The sequence below is a fragment of the Pinus tabuliformis genome, chromosome 5_1 (assembly GCF_031772625.1).
Source record: "Pinus tabuliformis cultivar Carrire ecotype Pingquan chromosome 5_1, CPIR1, whole genome shotgun sequence".
Taxonomy (NCBI): domain Eukaryota; kingdom Viridiplantae; phylum Streptophyta; class Pinopsida; order Pinales; family Pinaceae; genus Pinus; species Pinus tabuliformis.
Window position 1 is genome coordinate 699414353 of NC_142305.1, and position 24797 is coordinate 699439149.

Sequence of the window (24797 nt, forward strand, 5' to 3'; positions counted from 1 at the left end):
ATTTATGATCTGGAAAATATTTTTTTGTTTTTGTTTATGAGTTGGATAAATTAAGCTTCAAACAATACTCTTTAACATATCTCTTATGGTTAGAGAAATCTATGTAGGGTGTCGATTTCTTCCTATTATGTTCTTTGAATATCTTCTCGTTCCCATTCCCATCTTGAAAATACTCTAATACAATATTGATAAATTTTATTCACATAATAACATTAATAACATTGCAGTAGTCTAACGAGGGGACTTTTCGGCTCGTTTTGGAGCAGATTTCCTGGTAGATTTTGCCTAAAATCTAGTAGAGATTGGAAAAATCTTAATTCTACGTTGTTGAATCTATACAACCCAAATACTATAGGGGTTTTCCATTTATGCATTCTAAAAATACAATTTAAATGCCCAAAATAACACTCCATTATGTCTCAAAAGCATCTAATGGAAAATGAGACACAACACCTCCAAGTAATAAGATTAGGTTGTTTAGGTGTAACATATTTAATTCGATACGACTCGATGTGAGGAATGGCTGGAAACTACAAGCCCACTATCCACTGTTGGGACAAGTGGATTCTCTATTTCTTATCCCTTGAAAACCCATTAGCTCTATTTTCCCATTTCCTTTTCCAATTTCCTATCCTGGTGACATGACATAACTCCTTAATTAGGGACCCACATTCTGACCACTGATTGGGTGGTTACTGGCAGTGTGTTTTTTTTCAATCATCATGGTTTATCTCTTTATGGTTTCACTGCTAACAATTCCAATGCCCAAGGGCACTCTCCGAATCACCTCCCCTAAAATGATCCAGCAAAGCCTCTAAGGGGTAAGGGGCGGGGGAGAGTGAACTGGAGAAACTCATCATTTTATCTCTACATCCTACAGAGAGTACAACCCTCTTGTAGACCTAGGTAGAGATTAAGTGAGTCACATTCCTATTTAATTGCATAAAACATATATTGAAAGGATATGAAATGTGTGTTGGTTATATTCAAAGAGTATGTCAAATGCTTGTATTTGTGTGGGCACTTGCCTAATATACTTCTCTATTGTTATAACAATTTATCAATGTCCACAAATGAAAGCATTGCAACAGGGATATGGCTATTGCCCCCTGTAAATGGAATTTGACAAATATTTCCTGGAAAGACTTGTTTTCTATATCAAATTCTTGAAGGTGAAGATGTTTCCTGTCCATATTTCATGACAACATCCGAAATTCACATGGCTCAGGCCTGACAGTGAAATTTGGATACTTTCCTTGAACTTATGTCACTTGGAACGTGGAATTGGGTTTTGAAAAAGGCACTTTCAAATTTTAGGAAACTGTAACAACATATATTTATGTTTTTATGTATGAGCAGGAAAGATATATTTTCTATGCATAATGTGCATAAAGATGTATCGACGAACTTTTGATCTTTAATTTTCCCTTATTTACTATTTTGTTAGTATTTTTATTTATAGTTTTTACATTTTGGGGCTTGCCCTTTCATACCCATTGAAAGAACTATAATTTTATCACGTGGAAATGGAATTTATGTACTGAAATTGGATTTGGAATTTCTTAGAAAGATTTCCTAGATTTCTCTATACATGAGACTTCTAGGCAACGTTTCTTAAGTATTTTTATAGTATTTTGGCCATGCAAACATTCCAGTGCAGGAATTAGCCCTAGATCAGACATTTTGGCCTAAAATAATTGTTTCTCTTCTAAAACTTATCCTTCCATTAGGATTCTCAAGAAATTAGATTACCTTATTATTTGTAGCTTGGGGTGTTATAGAGAAGTGTTATCTTATTAATTGTAGCTTGAGATGTTATAAACATCAAATGATATTTTTAAAAGTAATATACCTGATCTTTTAAGAAAGACAATACTTTGAATAATTGGTGCACATAGATGAGAATACTATTTCAACCATGCCACTGAAAGTCATAATAGACTTGTCAACTTGCATTCAACCGCAGAAACATGCAAAGACAATGTACCAGAATCTAGAGTTTAAAATATTCAATTTTCATATTGATAAGGGAGTAAATATAGCAATTGAAGTATAACCTATGAGAGACATTTGCATATGAGGTACTTCAAGTGGAGAAAAATAACACACATATAGGTGGATTTACTTTATAGAGGGAAAGAATTGTTGAATGTATGGTCCAAATACCATCCCCATAGATCAATCTTGAAGCCATAGTTCCTGAATATTGTTGAGCCTCTTTCCTATCTAATCCCTCCCATACAAATAATATGACATAACCCACAAACATGTTAATGGAAAAATAAGCTCCAATGTAGAATGGAATCACCATAGCCACTGGGATGGGAATGAACCTTGATATTTTTTTAGAAGTCAAATCCCTCAACAACTTGATTAGTATTGCAGATGTAAAGATGTCATAGCAAATCTGTAGGCATTGTAATGGTTAAGGACCTCCTAATGGTCTACCTCTCCTTCATTTCCAATTACATTAGCTTTTATTTTGTTATATTGCAACATTATGTCGATTGCAAATTTTCTACCTTCATTCTGAATTGCATTAGCTTTTATTTTGTTATATTGCAACATTATGTCAATTGCAAATTTCTCCCTTCGTTCTCAATTGAATTAGATTTTATTTTGTTATATTTCAACATTATGTCCATTGTAAATATCTAGAATATCAATTATATTAGTTTTTACTAGGTTAGATTGCAACATGCTTATGACTATTTTTCAAGAATATCTGGGAATCCGAGATTCCGGAGAGATAAATTGTATAACCTCTCGTGAGATTCAGAGTCTGAGATATTCAGATTTCAAGAATATTTGATATTATGTCAGTCCAGAGAGGTCCATTGTATAAGCTCTCCTGAGAGTCAGATTCTGAGATATTCCATAAATCTATCAAACATAAGTTCAACCCTTAGATTGGTTGATAAGCGTTGGGCATTTCTCACTGGTTGTTTTACTCTCTACCATTCAATAGAAAGGAAGAGTTAGTGGGGAAGGTTGTGGAATGCGTGTTGGATATATGTGAGAAAATACGATTGAAATATGTTCTCAAAAAGAATTCGGGACGACAATTTGGGACATCCTTCATCCCAGCGCACAACCACAAAGTTAGGTGGCCCAAATGCAAAGTCAACAACTAACTTTGATGCTAGGCCCTGATATCATTCAGATTTACAATTGGGTTAGGGTCAAAGTTTATGTGGATTTTGGGTCCAAGCGGAATAGGAAAGACAAAATTGGCTAAGGAATTCTTAAAAAAAATCAATCAGAGTACAGTGGATCATGCCTCATATCTAATGTCAAAGAAAGCTCTCATGTTTCATTACTGAGGAAATTTCTCAAGGATCTGACTCAATTTATTGAGCAAGTTATACATAGACTTAAAAAGCATATCTCATCTTCCAAAAGTCTAAAATATCTTATCATTATAGATGATATAGATAATGTTGCTCAAATGAATGCCCTTTTGTCCAATAGCTTCATTTTGGTTACATCTCGTTACAAGGATGTATCAAGGAGGAGTTAATTTATAATTTCATATCATGTTCAAAAAACAAACTTAATATTAGCAGGTAATTGGTTGGAAGAGCTACCTCCTTGTCTGAATCAGGTTAATAACTTGGAGAAATTGTGGCTCTGTGATTCTCCAAATTTCAAATGTTTGTCCACGCGTTCTTTTCAACTGCCAAATTGATCCGATTACTATCAATTGTTGAATTGGTTAAAAGAGTTGACCATAATAAACTATGGGATAATGTCCTTATTATCCCTGCGACACAGGGTATAACACACTCGGAAGTGCGTTGACCTTTCAGTTATCTTTGGTTGACTAAAAATTAATCCAACAATATATAATGTCGACATTATGAAAATAATATTCTTTTGTTTTTAATTTTTTAATTTTATTTATTGTTATTCTGATTGGTGAAGAAGGTGGGGCTCTTATTTCACCATCATTATCTGCGTTGCCGATGATGTACTCTGTCGGTATTTCATACTGTGGGGTTACTATGTGTCTAGGGAATCAAAATACATGGTATAGTCGCAGAGAAACACTCTGGTCTCGTGAACCAAGTCAAATGGGCGAAAATGAGATTACAAATTGGGAGATAGGGTTTTGAATGAACCATTACATCGAAATGATTAATCTCAGCCATCAATAGTGTGCGTACTCTCAAGCTAAGTGAAGATCACATGGTCAAATGGGCGAAAATGAGATTACAAATTGGCAGATAGGGTTTTGAATGAATCATTACATCGAAATGATTAATCTCAGCCCTCAATAGTGTATGAACTCTCAAGCTAGGTGAAGATCACATGGTGAGAGTAATGTGGCATTTGACTATTAAAGTGATATCCCACATGTCTAATATCCATTTGGGATATCACTTTAATATTAATTTTATTTATATTATAAATTTATTTTAAAATAATTTAATTATGAGCTAGTTCACCATTCTACTATATAATTGTAAATATTAATTTAATTTAAATAATATTTATTTTATTTTTTTAACTTATAATATTGAAAAAATATTTTTAATAAAATTTACAAAATCCTTGTAATATTGGAAATTCTCAAAAATTTTATTATAATTCTATATTTTATTTTTAAATAGAAATATAAAACTTGATGGGGAATATCATTAATTTTATTATTTAATTTATACAATATTTAATTCAATATCAATATATGTTTAATATCAAAACATTTATTCAAAATAATTATTATTTCATTTTATTAATTCTTAAAAATAGTTAATTGGTTGGGATGTGAACATATGGGTTGCAAGACACTCTCTCCTTATTAAAAATAATCAACTTATAATTGAAAATATTTTTTTTATAATAAAGATAATCAATTTTAATTGAAAATATTTTTCTATAAAATTTAAGATGCAAGATAAACAATTTTGAATTATTATTCAATATAAAATTATAAAACCAGGTAATTCTAATTTTTTTATCAAACAATATAACAAAGATTTAAACCATCAAAAGTTCTAAGGAAACTTGTAATATATGTTGGCTATATTATGAGACACAATCATAAAATAAATTTAAAGTAAAAGTATTGATCTTCTCATTTTATTTATCAAATATCATAATATTTTAATTTAACAAATAAAGTTTTTATCTATTTTTATTATTGTTGTGTAGTTAGAAATAATACAATTGTTAATTATCTTATTATTTTAATTATAAATTTTATTAATATAATTTTTCTACTCTAATTTAATTATATTTAAACTAAGCTAAAGTAATTAGCTTGTAGCCTTGTTTAAATGTAAAAGTTAATTCATATATTTTAAGAACCATAATTAAACTAGACAGCAGTTTGCGGCCTTGTTACAAAATTTTGAGAAAATAAATAATATCACAATTTTAAGAGTATGCAATTGTGCACACTCATGGGTCCTTCTTTTGGCGTCCCTTTACGCCTTTCGCTGGAATTGTGAGTCATATATCTTCGGCCTATGAAAAAAACATAATAATCAATCCACACATAACAACCAGTTACCTTAATAATATTGTTGGAAGAAAAGGTAATAAATTAATCAGAGTAAACAGGTTTTTGATCGCCGACTGTCACGAAGGGTAGTAGCCTAGTAGGGCGCTTCGAAGCGGTCAACATGAGTTTAGTGTAGGTCGTGAAAAGACCGAAAGCGGTGGAGCCCCTCAAAGCGAATTGTCTGGCCTTTAATTGAGTTTATGTACTTATTTTGGCTTTTGAAGCCATCCAGCAGCGACGTGTCACGATATGGCGATCGATTCGAAAGAAAGGAAGCAAATGCATTCACCCGTACTTCGGAACTTTACCCTGTCCCCCATGAAAGTTGCAGTACATGTAATGCTATCAGTGTCGTGACCAGTGGGAATATGTAACCTAAGAAGCAGCATTTAATTTGACTTGACCTGTACATCTACCCACCGCAGCAAACGCTTCACAGCAGAGAAGATAGCGTTCACCGTGTGGATGAGGTCCATCTCACAGAGTGGCATTAGCCGTAAAATCCGCGAGTTTTGCGATCCTCACCGTACGTTCATCACTTGGTTGCGATCCGCTAGTGATACCAATCCCGTCAGTCAGTGGCAGATGCAAATTTCACCGAGTTCAAGGGAAGGTTTCAGACGTGAACATGTTTTCGGACTGCAGAAGATGGAAACCTTTTGTGTAATAACCGCACGGTAGCCAAAGAGGTAACATGCCAGAGTTGCTGCGTGCTGTGGCCGATTGGGTGGAAACTCGGATGGGAACTTTTTATTTTCTTTTAAATTGTTTCAGAATGATCGCTTGTTATTATTTGGTGGACATTCTTTGTCGTGTGGGTGACGTTTATCTTTCAAAAGAGTAAAACGCACCAGTTTGCTTTACCGTACGTTCATTAGTCGGATCAACCCCTTCAGTTGGTGTCAGAAATTTCCCTAAATTGGAGGTAGGGTTTCAAAGTGTGAATATGCTTTTCGGTCTGCATTAGAAGGAAACCCTCTGTATTAGCCGCACGGGACTTAACATGCTTCGCAAAAGAGACTTAGCAAGAAATTAAAAAGTGCAATGTGCAATGTTTACTTTTAATAATGGCTGTAAGAGTGTCAGAGGTGCCTGTGTGCTTTTGGGGTTTCAAGCAGAGAATAATTGCGGCAGTCAGGTCGGATAGGATTTCCTGCGTTTATTTCAAAAAATTCAGAAGGATCGGTTGTTATTTGGTTATGCGATCCATCGGTTGCGATTTGTAAGTTTCTTCACAATAATTTCGGTAGGACTTCAAGAAGCTAGGTTATCTCATATTTCTTTTTTTTTGGCAATGCATTTCAACATATTTTTCTTCTGCCCAATTTTACTTTGCTTCCCGAAATCTCGTCTCACACTAAATGTTGGTTTTGAATTTTGTAGTTAACATTAGGAAATTGCGTCTCATGGAAGCGAAAAGGACTTGGTATGTCTGCTGAACGACGCGACCCTTTTTCATTTTTCATGATACTTCATCGTCAGCAGGGCTTGGTCACTGTCCTGATCGTTTCATTCCAGCATATAAAATGTTCTATTTCGTCATATCAGTAGGGTTTGTTCGGTGTCCTTTTCATTCTATTCCAGCGTATAAAAGTTCTATTTTAGCATATAAATGGTCTGTTCCATACTCTTCTTCCACTTTTTTCTGAAACTTTTCTGGACATTCAGAGTTTTTTTTCAACCATCTTCTTTATTTATTTTTTTGCAGAATAACTTACTTTCTGTAAACCTTTTAATCATTTACAGGGGATGTAGAAGAATCCTAGCAAATCAATAAGCATCAACGCAGATATCCACCGGAGCAAATGTAAGTGGAAATATTCCTTCATGCGAGTGTTTTTTTTATGATAATGGCGATGAGCTCCATAAACTCGCCTAGTAAAAAACCAACTCTATCTATCCCTTAGATATATCATAATTAAAAGAGATCTGTATAGTCATAACTCAAATATACTTCATAACTGAAATATACTTACTAAGAAGCTCGCCCAAATGAAGAAATTAAAAACCTGGCCAATCTGCAAAGAGCAGCTTCTATGTGTTTCACAACCTATTGAATTTTTTCCTCTTGGCTTTTTCATGCTAAACATTAAAACCCTCTAGATCTTCGTCTACGATGCCTTCAAAATAATGAATATCAATATATTATAAATTTTCACTTCGACGGTCTTGTATTGTTCTAATAAGCACAAATCAAAATGCCTTGAAACTGCATTATCTTCATGGGTTGCTAGTTGAAGCGAATCAATTCATGTTTACACTGTAATTTTCACAATGAACACTTAAATATGGATATTTAAAAAAGTGTAGTTTAAACTAAAAATATGAGTAGTTTAATTTATGAATGAAATGTTTGCATAATCCTAGTGCATCAGGGTATTTGAGTATTTGAGGGTGTTTAATCTATTTATATATTCAAAATGTATTTTAAACAACAACAAAACTTGAAATTGAATTGTCCCATTTTGATGAATTCTAGTGAACCTATAAATTAAACTAAGCCATGGATGATTTTGTAAAATAGATATATTTCTTTTATCTTCTAATATTTTTTAATATTTTAATAAAAATAAAATAAATGTATCATAAATGTAATTTTGATTTGATAAATATTTATGTTGAAGGTATGCCTATTTTAAAATAGGGGTTTTACAATTTTAATTTAATTATCAATACTATCAAATGATGGTAGGGATTTGATCTCCATAAGATATTTTAAAATATTCATAATAATATACATAAATTAAAGACTTATATTTATTTCCAATTTAATTATGATTTTTGTTCCCTAATTAATTAAATTTAGTAATTAAAAAATGTCATATGAACCATTGTTATATGAAATGACTAATTAAATTTTTTGACATGTGATATTGATGTATTATAGTGATGATTTATGGTATTGTAACAATGCATATATATAGATCAAGAATTTCTATGATAAAATATAAATAAATTTATATAATTGAGAATTTTATTGTGCATATATATATTATATATATATATATATATATATATATATATATATTCCAGGCAGAAAAAGCATAATTATATACATATATATAGATAATTATAATTATAATAATTATAATAATATTAATTTTAAATAAAGTTATAATTTAATTAATTTTTTTAACTTTTAATAATTCAAAGTGTTAATTAATTTATTATGAGTTTACTAAATAATTTATTATAAATTCACCAATTAAGTTTCCTAATTTATAAGAATTTCAATAAAGCATTTAAACTATAATTTTTTTTTATATAAAATGTTTATGTGAAAAATTCCTAAGAAGATTTTTTAGTCAATAATTGGCTTACATTAATATAATCATTTCACACGAAATTTGATATTATATAACTTTTAGTTTAGTTATTTTGTTTATATATATATATATATATATATATATATATATATATATATATATAATATGATTATGTTTAGTAATAAATTAATATAATTTAGAGAATTATGTAAAATTATGATGATGATTAATGTTCATTGAGACTAATATGGTCTATCGGATCTTAAGTGGGTAAGATTAATTTAGATTATTTAATATTTTATTTTTATGATAAAAAGAAGAGAGAATAGTGTTCCTATGTCTCTATAGTTATGCTCACTCAACAAGTCAAGGAAGCTAGTAGTGTGGAAAATGTTTGGGAAATGTGAACTGATGTGAGTAAGAGTCACAATCCAAGAGTGTGCCTTTCATCCTCAACTCTCTTGGTATCACTAAGGTGACAAACAAATTCTTTCATCCCAAGGTGTTTTGGGAATAAACTAATGTTCCTATGTATATATAGTTATTATGTTCACTCAACAAGTCAAAGAAGCTCGTGGTGTGGTAAACATTTTGGAAATGTGGAGTGATGTGAGTAAGAGTTTGGCAATCCAACAGAGTACTTTTCATCCTCGACTCTCTTAGTATCGCAAATGTGACAAATTCTTTTTTTCATCCCAAGGTGTTTTGGGAATAAACCAATGCTCAGTTCCACTTCTAAGCTCATGATTGTTAGTTCTTATCTTCGCAATGTTCATTTTCTTCTTATCTCTAGTAAAGACAAAAAGATAATTTTGGTTAGCAAGAGTGTGGTTGATCACCTCATTATAATACCTTAACTTCCTTTTCTCCTCTAGGTCCTTGTTATCCCACAACATATCCTTAAATTTGGAAGTAATAATATTTTAAATATTATCTTTATTCTCCAATATGATATTATCCTTTATCCACCAACTGTCGAGATTAGACTGGGTTTCCTTGTGTCATCCTGGCTTGAGTTGGAGGTAGGGGTCTTGGCTAGAGGTAGAAGCAATTTTGGGAAACCTCTCGGCCTCCATGTTGTAAAGCTTCTTCTTATATATCAAATACCTAAGCATAGCCATGCTTTCAATGGGATAGAGGCTAGATTCAATCAAAAGGATAAGATAGGGAGTATTTCCTTTAATATTGAGATTGTAAGTTATAAATTGCTTTTAAATCAGCTCAATCTTCTTCCATAATTTTTTTTTTTAATTATAATTTACAATTTTTTTAATAATATCTATAAATAATTAGAAAAAATGATTACTGTTTATTATATTTAAATTTAAATTTAATTTTTTGCCCTAATATGAAATATGTTAATTTATATTAAATAATTTATAATATTCAAAGGTTTTGATTGAAATATTTATCTTTATTTATAAATTAGATGATGAATGGCTTAATTATATAAAAAATAAAAAATATAATACTAGTATTATTCTTTATCGTTAATTAATTTATTATTTTAAATTATATTTTTTGTTATTATAAATTTAAAATAGATATTTTTATCGAATAAAAATGAATATTAATACGAAATAAAATATTAAATAGGAAAGGAAATTAGAGGAAAGGAAATTTAATGAGAATAAATAAAATGAATAGACGAATAATTTGATAACATTATCCTTTAATATAAACAAATTTGATTCAGTTATTAACGATATTGGATAGATTTGATATTGGATAGATTTCTTTTTTGAAACTATAAAGTTTGTTGTAGTGTTAAATAAATAATCAAATGAGAATGAATATCAATAAAGAGGAAAAGGCTTAAAATAAAAAAATAAAATACTAAATATAAAATAAAGTAAAATTAATTAATTAATTAAAAAAGAGTAGCGAAAGAATAAATAAAATTAAGGAGAAGAAGACGATAAAAATGATCACAAATGAAATTAAAAGAATGAATAGGAAAAATACAACAATAGATAAAATTAAAATTGAGTTTGAATTTTTATATTAAAATAGAATTAAGTTTTAATTTTAATTGATTGTTTAAATTTAAATTTAACTAATATATTTTAAATTTAATTTAATTTATAATTAAAATAATAAATATTATTTTTAATTTAACTCATATTTATTTTTATAAATTAAATTGATAAAAGAACTAATTTAATTTAAATTTTAAATTTATATTTAAATTACTTTTATTTTTTTGGAAAATGGATTTTTGGTTAACATAAAGCTTTTGTTATTGGAATTTAAAAGTATACATCATAATAAGTTGAAGTAGGTTCGGTAGTTAAATAAATAGTTTGTTGATGTTTAGCTAAAATACAAAATTAAGAAAAAAATTAATTTGATATATTAGGTCAGTGTGTTCCTTGAATCTAGTTGTTGAGCTCTCTACTTATTGTTGGGATTGTTAATAAAACATTATAACCCAAATTCCTTTAGACCTCGTTTGGACAAAGCAGAAGAGTACCATCAAGATAGAAATAGTGTAAGAGTAAGTACACTTAAACATGGCATGAAAGAAAAGTCAAATGAGGTTGGCCAATGGGGAAATTGAAGCCTAATAATTTTGTGGGTGATCGGGTACATGAGAAGACCAAGGAGGCTGCCCCAATAGTTTCATGATTGAGGAATGAGGAAAGAGAGGAGGGTAAGAAGAAATCCAAATCCCACTAGTGAAACCTATCATACAGCAAAAAAGTAACAACGAAAAGGGATGATGTCCATGTCAATGAGTCCAAAGAATTAAAAATTAGAAACAAGAAGAAACAAGATACATGAAGGAAATCCATCTCATCTCTTCAATCCTAACCTGTTGGAAAACATTGAACCTTGTCATGAGTTACCTAAGTTGTGACGAAAACTTCTTGCAAGTTCCAATGAATTATCTTCACTTGTAGGATGGTAGGACTATGCAAGATTATTTTTCCCCATCTCTTGAAATGACCAAGACACATGAGAAGGCTGGTTTATGCTAAGATGTCCAACAATCAAGGAAAATATAGCATTTCCCACTAAGTCCGGATGCAATTCCATCAAAAACCTGCATTAAATCAATATTTTGTTGAGTCTCATCCACCATCGATGAGTGGTAATGAGCCATGAAACTTCGAGTGTGAGAAGCATTGAGTCATAATTGTCATATGGGGACACATTGACACGTCCAACCACCTTAATTCTTACTAAAATGGTGGCAATGATCCACCACCCCTCGCATTTTGCACCAAACACCGCATTTTGCACCAAACACCGCATCTGGGGTAGTTAAATTTAAAATTACTATTGATAATGAGTTTATTTTATTTTTACATAGTATATCAATCAATTCCAATAAATATTATTTATTAAAGTGGGTAATCCTTGAAAAACTCTGAAATAGAAAGATCTCCCCTCTATAATGATCATATAACACTCACATTTTTTAAAAATTATAAAATTTCATATATTCTATTCATATTTTTAATGGATTATATAAAACTTTACCTTTCTAAAAGAGATGAAATGGCAATATATTTTCCATATTAAATTACGCTATTAAAATTATATCTATATATCTAATTATTATTTTTATTTTAAAATGTATGACATCATATTATAATTATATTTATATATATTTATTGAAATATTCTGGTATAGTATTTTTCAATCCTTCGCTCAATTTTATAGATTTGCAAAAAATTATCATTATATGAATTGATATTACAAATTAAAATTACAAATATATTTATTTTCACATATTTTTCAACTAATAAACATTTTGATATAAAGGACTTTTGTTAGATTTATGATGTGTTTTTAGTATATATATATATATATATATATATATATATACCTTATTTCAAATAAAGAATTTGTATTATTACAATTGGATTCAAAAAGATAAAATAAATTGTGATGAAGAGTTTGTATTATTGCAAATGGATTGTAAAAACATAAAATAAATTCTCATAAAATAATGATAGAAAATATTGTCACTGTAATAATTTATATTAAAAGGAAAAATGAAAAGAAATAATAAGTGACTAATTTATTATTATAAATAAATTAAAACACAATTTTGTTTTTTTAGAGTGAGGGATTATATTATTAAATGAAGGATGAACTAAGATTAAATATTGTAAGGGAAGTAGACTTTTCACTTAGTTTTGAATTGAGAAACTATGATTTTAGGAAAAGAAAGAAGAAAGAGGGAAGAAAAAAAGTTTCCTAGATGATTAGAGTTTTAGGAGTAGTGTTTATATGTTTTAAGGCTATATTTATTGAGTTATAATTAATTATATCTTTTAATTAGAGTGAGGATCAAATAACTAAAAAAAGAATAGTCTAGATTGAATGTTCCAAAAGGACACTGATTTAGCAATTGGTTTTAGTGTGAGAAACTATGAATTTAGGAAGAAAGAAAAAGCTTGTTAGGATGATTAGTGTTTTACCAATATATTTTGTAGGTCATAATTTATTGTGATAAAAAAAATACAACCTATTTACCTTTTTATTCTATTAAGTATATTAAAAAATATGAAATAAATCAATTAATCTCATCATTAATTATGATATGAAAAGAAGTTGATAAAAATTATAAATTTATTAATCACCTTAATAAACTAAATATCATTACTAAATTTTAAAATGAAAACAAACTAACTCAATAACAATTTATAAAACTACTTCTAATAACAAGAACATATCATAGACAACAATAAATGAAATTAGAGAAACCCTATGAAATGTGCTTTTTTGCATCACTAAATAGGGTTTGAAATGGAGTTGTTTTTAGTGTGATTTTTTTGCACTTTATTATGTTCGAATTCCATAGAAAAAAATTAACGTGAAATCTTGATTTGTTTTATTTAAATTGGTTTTTTGACTGTATTTATGGATTAAGCACCTTGAAAAACCCCTAGGGCATTTGTATTGATGATGATGATGATGATGATGATGATGGTTAACGTCGGCTGAGACCAAACAATGATCTATCGGACCTAAATAAACAGATTATTTATTTTGATTTAAGATTTTATTCCTATGCTCAAAAAGCTTGGAGAGAAGCCTCCCGAGCTCACTATAATTTTGACATTGTAAAAGGCTAGGAAGGTCAGTATTGTAACAAAGATTGTGAAACTGAGATTTAATGTGGTTGTACGCAGGGCACTCTAAGAGGAAGTGGTTTTCATCCTCGATGCTCTTATTCTCACATATATGGTAGATCCTTTCCATCCATGGCGTTTTAGGAACTGCCCAACGACCTGTTTCACTATGGAGCTCATGAGAATTTGTTCTAATCTTTGCTATATTAATTTTCTTCTTTGAGCTAGTTAAAACAGAGAGATACTTTTGATCTTCTAGGGTGGGGTTGATGACCTTCTTATAATAAATTAATTTTCTTTTAGTCGCTAAATCTTTCTCACACCACAATTTTTCGTTGAACTTACAAGTAACAATATCTTTAATGTTATCTATGTTTTGCAATGCATCATTCTCGTTGATCTCCCAGTAGTTTAACTAGGCCCTTGTGTCTTTATGCCACCCTCGATTGAGCCTTAGGTGGTTTTGGCTGGAATTTAAAGCTAGCTTAGGAAGTCTATGATTGTCTATGTTATTGAGTTTGTGCTTGTACAACAGAAACGTAAGCATAGCTAGGCTCTCAATAGGGGAAAGACCTGCTTCTATAAGAAGAATAGGATAAGGCATATTACCTTTAATTTTTAGGTTATAAGTTATAAAACGCTTCTGGATTTGCTCAATCTTTCTCCATGATTCTCTGGAGATGCTGCAACCCCAAACCTCACAGCCATATAAGATAATAGGAGTGACTAAAGTTTCAAAGAGGAGCTTGTTTTTATCCCACATTACAAGGTTTGATGTTTTACGATTATTTTCAAGAACAAAATAAGCTTTCCACCCCCCATTAATCCTTTTCTCAATGCTATGGTTCCAGTTGAGCTTGTGATGGATATCAATTCCTAGGTACTTGTAAGAATACACTTACTCCAAGTTATTATTGTCATACATAAAATTAGCGTAAGTGTCCTTCTTGGATTTGATAATCATAATTTTTGTCTTGTCAGTGTTAACAGTCATACCCATGGTAGAGCAGAAATCCTTAAGAAGCTTGAGTTGCTTATCAAGATCAGATGGGCACCTTGCCAATAAAACAATATCAGCATAGAGAAGAAGGATAACAACTATCCCAGCTAAGATCATGCCATCACATCCTGCTTCCTCTAAATAGCCTTCGCGCTTATCGATGTAAATGCCAAATAGGGTCGGGGAGAGGGGACAGCCTTGTTTAACTCCAATGTTACACTTAATATCTTTCGACCACCCCTCATTGCTCTTTAGCTTGGCAATTACATTATCGTATAACCTTATAGCAGCAGCTCTCAACTCAAGAGGAACCTTTAGCTCTGCTAACCTATTCCAAAGGTTGTATCTAGGAACCGTATTGAAAGCCTTTCTAAAGTCCACAAAGAATCAGAATAAATTAGATTTATCATTACGACATTCCTCCGCAATGATCCTAAGCGTAACAAGATGGTCTGTTGTTGAGTGATGCCTTCTGAAACCTGCTTGGCCTTTAGCCCGCTTACCTTCACTTTCAAGCCATATGCTTAACTTATTTTCCAGAATACTACCATATAACATGGCTAAGAGAGGGCTGATCATAATTGTCCGATAATTAGAGGGGTTATTTGTATCCCCACTTTTAAAAATAGGGAACCCTTGCTTGACTGCTTGATTGAAAAGCTTGTGCAAGGGTTACTCATCATGCTTCTGATTTCAATAAATTGGACTGTTCAAGGGTTACTCATCAAGCTTGTGATTTCAATAAATTCCTACCAAATTTTAGAGAAATTAGACAAGAAAAACCAACAAAAATACTTCGAAAAAATCTCTTTAAAAACAACTCATTTTAAAATTAGAAAGTATATGTCACTGAAAATGAGATTAATAACATTCTTATGAAATAAAACCTTAAATGTGCCTGATGGGTTACTGCGCTCGTTTTAATGTAAATATGATGATGTCACTGCCATGAATTATAAGATGCCACTCTTTGAGATGGCCATATTAGTTTAATCGAGAAGAGGGAAATGTCGGGAAATGTCAATTAGATAACTAACTAATTCGACGAATCATGAATAAGCCAATGAAAAGGGAGTTTGAAAACCTATTGACGAGACCCTTCACAAGTGTAGGGTCGAAGGGAACGACTTATTAAAGTTTGCGAGAGTGAGCCAACACTTAATCATAGGTTTGGCATATTTTTTTTAGAGCTTTTACATCTAATTATATGAGGTTTATATGTTTAAAGGAAAGGATTAATATTGAAATATATTCACGACACTCAAGAGCATCGTTATGGTGATCGTATGATTAGAAAGAAGAAAAGAGTAAAATGGAAATATATTCTCAAGCTTTTACATCTAATTATATGAGGTTTATATGTTTAAAGGAAAGGATTAATATTGAAATATATTCACGACACTCAAGACCATCGTGATCGTATGATTAGAAAGAAGAAAAGAGTAAAATGGAAATATATTCAGGACACTTGAGAGCATCCTTATGGTTTAGATAAATGCTGTCTTAACCACTTGCTAACGTGGCTTTTCGTTTGATCGATATTCACTATGGATATTCACATATAAATCATTTGTTTAAAGATCATATTATATATATATATATATATATATATATATATATATATATATACCCTTTTCGATGATATGTGACTTATATGGAATAAGTATGATATAAAAAAATCGTGGGTTAATTTATATGTTAAAATTGTTTAAGTAAATTTTGACGAAGGAGATGATAATATGTTAAAATTGATGAAGTTTAAGTAAATTTTGATGAAGGAGATGATAATAACAAAACAGTGTTTAAATGAAATGTTTTGGGTATGTTTTGGATTTAAATTTATATTAATTTTTAATTTATTAAGTATTGAAAAGATTAAATTTTTCAAAATGTAAATTTGTTTTTAAGTTTTATATTTTAAAAAAGATTTGTATTTTAACACATGATAAATTAGTAATTTAGTTTTATTGGTTTTTTTATGTGTATGTAGGCACATATAGATCACTTATAAATCCATATCAAGTAAGGAAGGAATTGCACATCTCCCTCATCTCATTGACATGTTTTGACCAAAGATCTAGATCTATAACATGTTGATAGTGATCAAATATAATAAGGTTCAAACTTTCCCCTAAGTTTTACACTCTACAAATGATTTATCTATAGACATTTCATGTCTTTTTATGCATCATTAAATTTGAAGTTAAAGTTGATCTATGTTGATTCTCTCTAGCACATACACCATGTGTAGACTCAATGTTGAGGATAGAAGAAATTATAGATCTTCCTCATATCTAAATTTATTATAAATTTCCATATATTATTAATATTTTTCCTAAATGCCACTTATACATCCCATGATAAGGATAGAAAGAGTTACACATCTTTTTCATATTGACTTGAGAAATCATCTTTACTAGTAATTTTTAATTTAATTTAATGTAACATTGTCAATTATTTTATATATATATATTATAATAATACATATTGAAATATTTTTTCATAAATCATATTTTTTAGTCATTTGTCAACTCTATATTAAACATTAAAAAAAATTATACAAATGTAAAAAGCACCTGTCCATTAAATATATATATATATGTAAAGTAGATATCCAAATATGTTATTTTTGATTTGCAATGAAATATATTTTTTTTAAATGTCACTTGCCAATTTCATATTGAGTAAACTGTTTTTTTGGGTACAACTCAACATCTCCAACCAAATAAAAGACATGAAGCTTTAGATTAATCTCTATATCCAAATATGGTATTTTTGGTTTGCATTGAAATATATAATTTTTTAAATGTCATTTGTCAACTTCATATTAAGTAAACTGTTTTTTGAGATACAAATAAACATTTCTAACCAAATAAAACCAAGTAAAAACCATGAAACTTTAGATTAATCTCAAAAAAATAAAAAATAAAAATCCAAACTTATATAGAAAGTTTAGAGCCAAAAAGATAAAAAGAGAAAAAATAATATCATAGCATTAGGAAAAAAAACCTTATAAAAAATTTGTGTGAATTAGGTATAACGAATACACTATGAATATTATACGCATAACATTATAAAGTAGCTGTACAATATTTATACAATATATTTTTAATGAAAAAAATAAGATAAATAATAAAAATTAAACTGTAGTGGTTAAGTTAATTTTAATTTTATTATTATTACTTTCCATTTAAATTAGTTTTTTCACATAGTCAGATAACTTGATGCATATAAAATATAAATATTAAATATTAAATATTAAATATTTTTTAAACACATGAATTTTCTTGTTTTTTAAAATATAGTTAAAATCTTCTTGTTTTATAAATGGTGGTTATTTTCTCAAGATATTTAATTGTTAAAAAAATAGATTCTTAATTTTAAACATTTTCGTGCTCATAATTCTATATGAAATAGCCGAAAATTATAATAATAAAATATATAGTAATAGCAATGGCTGGTCTCTACAGAAAGAAAGGCCAGAGTGTCACAAAATACCAATAAAAATAAGTATATGGTATGTATAAATTTTGCTGAAAACCGATCTTTTGTATTATTTTATTATATGATTTATCACAATTTGCCCCTTAGCGGTCAGAATGAGAGCATTCAATCTGTTTCAGAACCTACAAGGATATTCGCCTGCCTCATTCAGACTTTTTTATTTTATCATGTGGTTTATTACAATTATCCCTATCAATTGGAATGAGAGCATTCGGTGTGTTCGACAACCTACAAAGATATTCGCCTGGAGTTCATACAGGTTTCCACAACTTTCCTCAATAAATATTCGAAATCCACGACCTCCTCCTTCAAGCTTCAACAACATTTTTCACCCATTTATGGATCTTCTCCCTCCTTCAAGCTGCTGCAACCGGAAAAACAAAAATTTTAACGTTCTTCAGCTGTATGGATATGTAGGACTTCAACAACAAAGCTTCTAAATTCTGAGTAATTGTTTTCTAGTAAATACTATTTCTACTTCGATGTTCTTGCCCACTAGCCCTCTACAAGTTCGTCTGGTACATAAGATGCATTTCGACTTAATGGATCCATTTCATCACATCACCCTCACTGCCCTCCACTTGGTCGGTGCCCTCGTCCATTGTAAAAACGCACCTTCTCGTCTATAATAAACAACCAAATCTTAGTTCGCCCTTTATATGCCCGGTTTGATTCTCACACTATGGATCTTTCAGATGTACAAATCTCGACGAAACTCAAAATTTTATCTTCCATATATAGTAGCTGTCTGAGGTTCTCTTGCAAAGATTTGCTCACAACCCTCAAGTCTATTCACCCCTTTAGTCAAATCCGCAGTATTGTCCTCTCCAAGATTTCGAAGACATCATCTACAACCCCAATGATTTGTCGAAGCAGACAAACTTGACAACCCCAATGATGGGTCGAAGCACACAAACTTGACCTTCTGATAAATGCTTTAGTTTTCTCAGGCAACCCAGCCGGATACTCCATCTTCGCCTCTTGCGTTTGTGGCTCTACCTGTCCATCGTAGAAACGAAGAATCGAAGTTCCAAATGTTTGCTGGAAGGACATCTCAAAAATTTGTGATCTGGTCCACTCTGTGCAACACAACTCCAATAAAAAACATGCATTCTTGTGTCATACCTGTACTTTTAATGGTACCTATTGTCCAGAACTTGTGGATGAAGATTTTTTTCCTTTCCAGGTATGATGAAAATTTAACATACTCCAATGGGTTGGAAACCATAGGAAACCATTCCTGCGTTCTTATCATGTAAGGTTTTCATTTAAACAACGATGCGACAAGAGATTATTCATTTATAATCATTTGGCTGATAGAGATGACTATCATATCGAGTCAGATGATTCTCATGTGTTTTCTCCCCTGTTATATAGGTATATCATGCAGCCTATAAAGAGCTGCATAGAGCTAAATTAAATTTAGTTCTTTTCATTTTTGCATCAGAATTACATACATCGAAGCCTCAACTAACTAATGTTGTAGCTGACGCTACATGGAAGACATTTATGTTTCAAGATCTTTATGTAAAAGCTACTTACTTGGCTGGAAAAGCAGCTAGGTTCCGGTCAAAACCCCTTCAATAATGGTTTATGCGTCTGGTGCAATGCCTGGTTGGTCATTGGCGTTTGAACTAATTTGTAGGGCACTGTCCCCTCAACATCATCGGCTGTCTTCTTCAATCCCTAGATCTAGGGCTTATCAATGTTACTGTATTTTGTTGAGTACCTATTTTGTTAGTAGGGTTTGAACGGGTCGAGATGTTCATCATTATAATGTTTTATATGATGATGTATAATATTATAATGATTTATATCATTATTTTGTTATTTAATTAATTCTCATATTATATATATTTTTTGAAATATTTTATTGATATGTTTTAAAAATTTTAATTCATTATATTTTCTTAAAATTATATAATTTTTTTATTTAAAATATTTTTTAAAAATATGATCTTAATAAAATTTATATAAATATTTTAAATTTAACATAAACATGGATTTTAAAATTTTGTTTTTAATTGTGATAATTTATTATAATTTTTACTATGTCTAATTTTCATATGTATTTATGTATCTATGTATCATAAGCAATGTATTTAATTTTTATTTATAAATCAAGGTAACATCCACACTTTCATGTGGGGTTACTAATAGAAAGTGATGCAACTATCATACTAGTTATATTCATATTCATGGTTATCACTTGACAATGTAAGGTGGTGTGAGCCATAAGTAAGGACAATATATAATGAAACATGTCATTCATTAGATTTTGTTTATATATATATATATATATTATTTTAATTGTTAGAAATACTAAGAGGGGGTATAGGGGATGATTCAATCTTTTTTTCAATTGTTATTTTATACTAGTTAATATTTTTATCACAAAATATAACAAAAGACGAGATAAAATAGAAATAATTTTATTGATCAAAATATTGAGGACTTCAATCCTCTTGTACAACAAATCAGGCTCCAACACGTGCAACAATATTTTCAACTTTTTCAAGGCTCCAACCTTGAACAGATCCAAGCTCCTACTTGGTCAAAATGAGGACTCCAATCCTCTCAACAATTTCGAAGCTCCAACTTGTCAAATCAAAATTTTACAAGATATACTTGCTTCAAAAGGTTCCAAAATGTCTTCAACAAATGCTTCAAGATTGCCCTCAATATTGCTTCGACAAGGTTCTCCAAATACGTCTTCAAATAAGTTTCACACTGCTACTTCAAAGGTGTCTTTTATAAATCTGCACAACAAGTCCTCTACAAGCTCTTTCAATAAGTCTTCAAAATGCTATAGCTGCTCTTAAAAAAATGCTCCAACAAGTTTTCTATAGGCTTTAACAAACATGTATATATATATATATATATATATATATATATATATATATATATATTATTATTATTTAATTGTTAGAAATACTAAGAGGGGGTATAGGGGATGATTCAATCTTTTTTTCAATTGTTATTTTATACTAGTTAATATTTTTATCACAAAATATAACAAAAGACGAGATAAAATAGAAATAATTTTATTGATCAAAATATTGAGGACTTCAATCCTCTTGTACAACAAATCAGGCTCCAACACGTGCAACAATATTTTCAACTTTTTCAAGGCTCCAACCTTGAACATATCCAAGCTCCTACTTGGTCAAAATGAGGACTCCAATCCTCTCAACAATTTCGAAGCTCCAACTTGTCAAATCAAAATTTTACAAGATATACTTGCTTCAAAAGGTTCCAAAATGTCTTCAACAAATGCTTCAAGATTGCCCTCAATATTGCTTCAACAAGGTTCTCCAAATACGTCTTCAAATAAGTTTCACACTGCTACTTCAAAGGTGTCTTTTATAAATCTGCACAACAAGTCCTCTACAAGCTCTTTCAATAAGTCTTCAAAATGCTATAGCTGCTCTTAAAAAAGTGCTCCAACAAGTTTTCTATAGGCTTTAACAAACATGTCTTCAATGCTCCTCTAGAGAGAGTTCAAGGACATCTTCTTCAAGTGGTTAAGATCAACTTCAAATATTTTCTTTTATAAGGCTCAAATTCAACTTCTAAATAACCTCAATGCTTGCTTTCGAAAGGGAAATAAATTTGCTTCAAGGAAGTGTCATTGTTTCCTCTCAAGGTGAGCTGAAAACTACTCCAAAGTGTCTATGAAGTTTAGTTTCTCTAATAAGTTTGCCCCCACCTAGCAAGTTTTCTCAACAAGACATTCAATAAGCCAAAGTCTATGCCACAAAAACCAAGTTTGTTTATGAAACTTGTCTTTGGATTAACGCTCGAAAAGCGCCAAAAATTTCAAAGTGTCTAGTCTCCACAAGGCCGAAAGTTGCAGGTTTGTTCTTGTTGCAAATCTCCACAAGGGGGGTTAGAAGTTGCAAGATTTTTCTTGCTGCAGGTCTCCACACAGGGGTGAAAGTTGCAGGCTTATTCTTGCCGCAGGTCCTACATGGGGCTGAAAGTTGTAGGTTGTTTTAGCCTCAAGGTTGAGCACATAAGAGTATAATCACTGCTCAAAATGAACCACAAAAAGGTATACTCACAACAACAAAATGAACCACAAAAAGTATAACCAAAAACCAAAACAAAAGCTCCTTGTTCCCCCGTCTTTCTTCCTTCAACAACCCCTTAATTCACGAGTAACTTGTGAGTTGTGAACTCCTTGACTTTCTTGCTTCAGCTCAAATGTATTGCTTGTATGCTTGATCGAGTTGGATAGGTGAAACTAGAATGTTTTGCTTCTATTTATACTCGTTTTACCATAATTTGAAAATACATGTCCATTGGATAAGGAGTGACTTGACTTCATGTAGCCCAACTTGTAGAGGAGGTCAAACATTGATTTTTCCACTTAAAAAATTCATTTCTCCTCATGAGTGAGGAGTGATGAGGTATGTTATAACTCATTTGAAAGGGCTTGGAGTCCTCTACAAGCCTAAATGATTATTTCCTTGAGCTGGTGTCTCCTTTGATGATAATAACAAATATTTGTCCAACATTTATTACACTTAATTTAGATACAAAAATCATCATAGGAACCCTAGTTCATGAAATTTTTGGATGAGAGGGTAATGGAAGAAATTAAAAAATGAAATGGGTAGCTTAACATAGGGAGTAGTCCCAAGACAAGCCCCCACATGGATGCAATGTCATTGATATCTAGCAAAATTATGGCTTGTATAGAGATGGAATTGATAGGGAGGTTTATAAGCACCCACCTCTTCCCATGTTTAACCACAACAACCATGTAATGGCTACCCTTCTTGCTTCTCCTTTTTATAACAAGAAAACTTGCTAGAGATGATTTGGACTACAGTAGATAGGAGTAATAAGACTAAAAATATAACATTTGGTGTAGGCTAAACATCTCAAGTAGAAAGAAAGGAAGGGGAAGGGAAGGAGCACATTTTATTAAAGGAAGAGCATGAGGCCAAACCACTTTAATTAAAGCCTACGTGTAGGTTTTCACCATTTTCTCTTAAGACACTAGGGAGCTAAAATATGACAAATATGAATTAGAGGAAAAATCATTGAAGATTAGCACATTGGACAAAGATTTGAGAGCATTCATAATGCCATCATTGTACAAATTTTGAATAATTTAGAAAAGAAGGCCAATGATTCTAGGGTTACAACCAATGAGGAGACTAGTGAGAGACATGCTAATATCATTAATCATTTGAGTCTTAAAAGTAGGAACATAAGGTATTCCTTAAGCCCAAACATCTACTAACAAGCTAAATAATTAGTGTTATATCAATTGATTTAATATTAGACAAAAGAAATTCTTTTTTTAAAGAAATTAAAGGAAAGGGTGTACGAAATAAATATGAAGTATTATTAAAAAGTCGTTTGTGCATAGTGAAGGAAAAAAATTTGCAGGAGGTAGGATTTTCAGAAAAATTTACAAGCAAGATTTTGGCGAGAACGATTTCTAGAGGGAGAGGAGGGAGTGGGGCCCCCTCCTACATAAATGTGGTAGCAAACAAAGGAAATGGATTTTGGGGATGGTTTAGAATTTCAGTAGAAGGGTCATAATGAAAAAGTGGAGTAGGTGTGAGTGGAAAGTAGGAATTGAATAATCAGAAAAAAGGTGAAGATAACAATATGACATAGGACCAATTATATCAGCAACAAAAAACAAATGAGGCTAATGGGAATGACCCATGCAAGCCCAAAACAATGGTAATCCTAAAGGTCGTTATTATAAACCCTCAAACCCAAGTTTTAGAGATCGCATGCACATATATGTTGTAACTTGTAAGTTCATGGGGTTGTGCCAACGAAGAAAGCCCTCTATAATTGGATCAAGCAACATTGGAAGCCATGTGGTAAGGTAGCACTACACTTAGAGTTGAAAGAATTTTTTATAGTGACATTTGCAAATTTCGAGGACAAAGATTGAGTGTTTGGTGGGGGACCTTATTTCTTTTCCTCTGTTGAGTTGTATATGCATCCATGGAAGGAAAATTTTACCCCAGAAAAAAGAGATGTTCACAATTATTCCAATGTGGATTAGACTTTATTCCCTGCCCCTAGATCATTGGTTACTGTTGACCCTTAAATTTATCAGTGACAACATAGCTATGTTTGTTAAGATTTTAGATGTGACTCTTTAGGGAAGATTACTTTGTATGCAAGGATCTGTGTAGAGATGGATGTCTCTGGAGCCTTACCAGAAGTGATCTAGTTGGAATTCCGGTACAAAGTATGGCTACATCCCATTGACTATGAACATTTTCCTTTTAGATGAAGACGCTACCACGAGCATGGGCATCTCATAATGAAATCCCCCCTCAACTTTTTTAAGGACTAACATAAGGAACAAGAGTAGAACGATGTTGAAGGCTTTCTAAAACCAAGTCAGAAAGGATGGGCCAATAAGAGACAACAGTAGAGAACTCAATGGGGAG

General features: G+C 30.8%; 1 long non-coding RNA gene across 19 annotated transcripts in view; it reads left to right on the forward strand.

Annotated features, from left to right (window-relative positions):
- The first annotated feature begins 5904 nt into the window (after positions 1-5904).
- LOC149166861 (uncharacterized) overlaps positions 5905-24797 on the forward strand; it is a 373645-nt gene continuing 354752 nt past the window's right edge. For 4 of the 19 annotated variants that reach the window (XR_016260493.1, XR_016260491.1, XR_016260478.1 and 1 more), the window contains exons 1-3: positions 5905-6728; positions 6890-6932; positions 7253-7313. This is a non-coding gene — a long non-coding RNA (uncharacterized LOC149166861). Of the gene's footprint in view, positions 6753-6889; positions 7059-7252; positions 7314-13919; positions 13975-16849; positions 16977-24797 lie in introns of those variants that run through there. The other 15 variants (XR_016260497.1, XR_016260495.1, XR_016260480.1 and 12 more) reach the window with 9 other exon arrangements.